This window comes from Podarcis filfolensis, assembly GCF_964270895.1.
Source record: "Podarcis filfolensis genome assembly, chromosome: 17".
Lineage (NCBI taxonomy): Eukaryota > Metazoa > Chordata > Lepidosauria > Squamata > Lacertidae > Podarcis > Podarcis filfolensis.
In genome coordinates this window covers 6433888-6439119 of record NC_139621.1, presented here as the reverse complement: position 1 = coordinate 6439119, position 5232 = coordinate 6433888, and the positions used below count along the sequence as shown (strand labels likewise).

General features: G+C 46.8%; 1 long non-coding RNA gene across 1 annotated transcript; it reads left to right on the top strand.

Annotated features, from left to right (window-relative positions):
• Positions 1 to 2307: 2307 nt before the first annotated feature.
• On the top strand, positions 2308 to 3842 carry LOC310752384. The gene is made up of 2 exons (XR_014542930.1): positions 2308 to 2843; positions 3445 to 3842. It is a non-coding gene; the product is annotated as an uncharacterized lncRNA (long non-coding RNA).
• The last annotated feature ends 1390 nt before the right edge of the window (positions 3843 to 5232 follow it).

The following is a 5232-nucleotide window of genomic DNA, read 5'->3' as shown; positions in this document are numbered from 1 at the left end:
AGAAAATTATTATTATTATTATTATTATTATTATTATCCCTAAAAGTGTACATTCCCAAATGCAGACCTGAGGCTTATGTCTCTCAAATAAATCCTGAATGCATATCACGTTGGTTTGTGGGGGGGATTAGGTCTATAGAAATGAGAATTCATCAGTAACAAGATCAGAGTTTGAAGCACATACTCTTCAGTGAGTGCATCATGTCCCTGAGAGCAGTCACAAAGGCACGTTCAGCTCAAATGGCATATGACTCCTGGTCTGTCTCTGACTACATCTGCTTCTCTGGCCTTTGTGACTGCTGTGTGGCGCATGCTGCTTAAAGGGCCGTACTACTCCCTCTGGATCCTGACTATCAGCCTGCCTTGGTCCCCATCATCTGGCTGACTGTGACAGAACCAGGCTTTGCCTCAGTTTCACCCTGAAATATACTTGGAATGTGAATTTCATGCTCTTTATTCAGCTTGTAGTAGCAATGAATGAAACTTTCCCCAAAACATCTAGCTATACAGTGGTACCTCAGGTTAAGAACTTAATTCGTTCTGGAGGTCCGTTCGTAACCTGAAACTGTTCTTACCTGAAGCACCACTTTAGCTAATGGGGCCTCCCACTGCTGCTGCGGCGCTGCCACCCAATTTCTGTTCTCATCCTGAAGCAAAGTTCTTAACCGGAGGTACTATTTCTGGGTTAGTGGAGTCTGTAACCTGAAGCGTCTGTAACCTGAAGCGTCTGTAACCCGAGGTACCACTGTATATACATTATTTACACAATGGACCCTGCGTGATTGGCTAATTCTGGGCTGCTCTTGTAGGCCAATCAGGTTGCAGATTTACTTCCTCCAGAAGCCTGATTGGCTGCTCTGGCAGGCCAATCAGGTTGCTGATTCACTTCATCCAGGAACCTGATTGGCTGCTTCTGCAGGCCAATCAGGTCACTGATTCACTTCCACCTGGAGCTGGATTGGGTGGCTCCTGTGGACGAATCAGACTGCTGCATTCTGGATCCTATTGTTCTAGGATTCAGCTCAGTACATAACACACCCTATCCCAGTACAAAACCAAACCTGCCACAGAAGCTGCCTAGTGTGCAGCACTGATAGCATGTATGTATACCCTCCAAATCCAGTGTGTGGAGGAGCCTTAACAAGTACCGGCAAGAGCTGCCTAAAAGTATACGCTTAAGTTTTGATACCAGAAATCAAGAGACCCACGTTGTGTCAGGGTTGGGGAACCTGTGGCCCTCCAGAGGCTGTTGGACTCCAACTCCAGTCAGGCCCAGCCAGCATGGAGAATGGTCAGGGATGGTGGGAGTTGTGATCCAGCAACCAGTCCTGGTCTATGTGCTGGGTGCCGACTTGTTTGCTAGGACACTGGTGATCAGGAAAGTCCTGTTGCAAGAAGATGATGGGACAAATAGAAAAAGCTCCCAGTTCAGCACTGAAGAAACATTCTCCATGGGATTTCCTTCTGCAAATCTCTTTCTCTGCTCTCCCTTTAAAGCCAAATAATCTGATGCCCAGCAGGCAGAACTCACAGTAATTGCATTTCTACTAAATGATGAACAAACTCATAAACTGTTTCCTGAAGGCAGGAAGGCAAAACTAGAGCCATTTAACAGCCAAGGAAACAACCAATGAGTCAAGGGAAATTAAATGTAGGAGGATAACTTGCTCCTGTTGCAAATGCTGCAAAGATTAGGTGGTGCTGTTGATGAGCTGCCTGCAAGGAGAAACTGAAGAATCTCCCTTAAGGGTGGTGGTGGTTGTTAAAATTTCTATACTGCTCTTCATCCAAAGATCACAGGGTGGTTATATAAAAACACACAAAATGCATAACTTAGCAATTAACAGAAACAATAACCCCACCTCACCAAAGGCCTTTATAAGGTTCCAGGACTCTATGGTGGAAAATAATATTTATTTATTTTCCACATTTACATTTGTTTTGGATATTGGTTCCACACCGCAACAGGGTCTGTCGGATATTCTGATGCACGCGCCACAGAGACTTCATGGCCTGCAATGCAGAGGATGGAGAGGAGGTGGCGGTCCTTGTTCCAGGAATACCACTTCTAGGTTGCCAGTGACAACTCAGGCACAGTGCTGGGCTTTGTAAAGCGGAGTGGCCAGCACCCTGGTCTGAGCACTGGGAAACATCAGCTCATCCAGGCTGAGGTGGGAGGTACTTGGAACAAAAGGGGCAGCAAACAGGCTTTCAGGCTATGTAGGATTTGATGTAATGTTTGATGTTTTATTGTGCTTAAATATGTTGGAAGCAAATCAGCGGCAACTAGGCCCCTGACAACCTTTGAAAACCTCCTCCTAACAAGAAAGGGACACGGGAAAGGGATGGTATCCGCAATATACAAAATGCTACTCCAAAATCCCACAAACCCCCTAGACACAATCAAAAAACAATGGGAGAATGACATAGGCTATGAGATTAACCCCACTCAATGGACCAGAATGTGGTCTAAACCCCCCTTTAAATCCATATCAACAAAAAGAAAAGAACTCACTCTGAAACTCACCTACAGGTGATACCTAACACCAAGAAAACTAGTGCTAATACGCCCAGGAACCTCACCAAAATGCTGGAGAGGGTGCACCTCCACAGGCACATACCTCCACATGTGATGGGAGTGCCCAAAAATCCAACTATTCTGGACAACAGCCATACGAGAAATATGTAAAATAACTAAGCAAGTATTAGACATCACCCCAGAATTGGCCCTACTAAACATCTTCCAAGACAACAATGCCCATTTACACCACAAAGCACTCATAACCCACCTACTTTCAGCAGCCAGAAACACCATAACCAGACACTGGAGAGACCTGTCAGGAGTAATGTGCTGGTCCCGGGGGGGGGGGGTTACCATGCGGTGTGGTCTGAGTCTGGTCCTAGGTCGAGGATATGGGGGCTCTCCGTCAAGGGCGAAGCAGGGTCCAAGGCAAGAAGCCGGGCATGGTCAGGAACTTTGGAAGAGCAGGACAGGGTGCTGGCAGGAACAGGTTACCAACGATGTTGCTCCCGCAACCTGGGCCTGGGCTGACTGGCCTTTATCTCCTCTGAGGCATAGGGCGGTCCCGGCCCACAGGTGACTTGCCTCTCCTGGCCTTAAGGCGAGCACTCCTCCTGTGAGAACTTAGTTCCCTCCGCCTCTCTGCCCTGAGCCTCTGCAGCTCAGGAGAGGCTGGAGGGTTACTGGGCCCAGAGGCAACCTCACCTTCCCCTGACAGGGCTGGGAAAGGAGCACCTGCAGGCAATGGGTCCTCGATCACCTCCAGAGCCAGAGCGGATTCAGCTAGTGTCTGTTCCTGAGGATCTGGCACAGGTGAGGGCCCTTCAGGTTCAAGCCCCTGCCCCAGCTCAGCCGGCCCTGGAGGCAGGGACTCCTGTGCAGGCTCGGATTCCTCATGTTCAGCCTCTGAAACAGATTCCCAGGTAAGCATGGACCAATGGTACCAAATAGTATGGGAAACAGCCCTACTAGAAAAATTAACCAATAAACTGAAACTGACACGGGGACAAATAGAAGAAGATGCCTTCACCCCGATATGGTTACCCTTTATCATATACACAGCCTAACAAGACAATGACAATAATCCACCAACAGCATACAAATCAATATGGCTAACCTGATCCAAAACACCCACCCACCCCACTCTCACACACAAAAAAAGATCACCACAGCCAATCACAAACAAACAACCACACCCTAGGCCAACCCCAACCTCTCTCACCACCAAAGGAACACAAGTGAACAGCACAAGCAACGCTGACACCAAACCCTACATACATTAAGCATAATAGAAACATCGCCACCCGACCCCAACCCCACCCATCTTCCCCCCCTCCACCCCTTTTTTCTCTCCCCCTAATGTCTCAACAAATGAAATGGATTTGTAAAAATGTTACATGGAAAAAATACGAGAGACATTAAACACACTTCTGTAAAACAAGAAAACCTTTAATAATAATTAAAAAAAAATATGTTGGAAGCTACCCAGAGTGGCTGGGGCATCCCAGTCAGATGGGTAGCATAAAAACAGATTGTTATTGTTATTGTTATTAAGCTGCTGACCCTGGAGAGAAGCTCCTGACCATGGAGAACTGGATTCAAGTATGGTGGCTCATGGCCCTGATGGGATCCAAGAGCCCAGAAACGCACTGAGTATAATTAGCCCATACAATCCTGATTTCAGGATCGTCCACACTTCCCTTTGTCCTGTGATTACTTCCGTGACTTCTAGGCATGGGTCTGAGAGGTTTTCCTGTTGTCCCACTGCTTTCCCCAGGAAAACCTGCAGCTTACTGCTGAACTGGAGCAAACGTCATCAATCTGCAGAAAACCTGATTGGAGTTTGCTCTGATTCGGAAGTAAACGGCTGGTTTTCCCTGGGAAAGCAGAGGAACAGAAGAAAAACCTGCTTGGGTGAGCCCTATATTGCATGTCACAGTAGTGATCAAGAAGAAACAAGGTCTTTTACACATTCTGTGGAACTATACAGCATTATGTGCACAAGATCAATCCAAATCTGGAGAGTATTCTGATTAGGGCACTGTGTGACTGCTTTTGCTCCAAAATAAAAGTATCTGGGGTTTTTTTGCATATCTGACTACCACCACATGGTACAGGTATGGGAGAAGTTCCAGAGTACCATCTGGTCCAGTTACAGTACAGTGGTACCTCAGGTTACAGACGCTTCAGGTTACAGACTCCGCTAACCCAGAAATAGTACCTCGGGTTAAGAACTTTGCTTCAGGATGAGAACAGAAATCGTGCGGCGGTGGCGTGGTGGCAGCAGCAGGCCCCATTAGCTAAAGTGGTGCTTCAGGTTAAGAACAGTTTCAGGTTACGAATGGACCTCTGGAACGAATTAAGTACTTAACCCGAGGCACCACTGCATTTGGGATCAGTTTCAATTATTGTGGCCTGAAGACATGGACAAGCAGCTTGAGGGAGTCCAGCCTGCTACCTTGTTCCCTTGACCCTTGCCCATCTCAGCTATTAAAAGACAGCTGGAGGGGACTGATTGGGTGGTGAATGCCTCCTTTTGGTATGAGATGGTGCCAACCACCTAAAAGGGGGGATAATGAAGAAGATTTGTATTGATGATTTGTTATGTTGAAATTGTTAATAATTTTTTTTTTAAAAAAGGAAACACAGGGGGATTCAAAATGGAGCATGTTCAGCTTCTGAAAAAAAGTTCGAAAATCGGAACACCTACT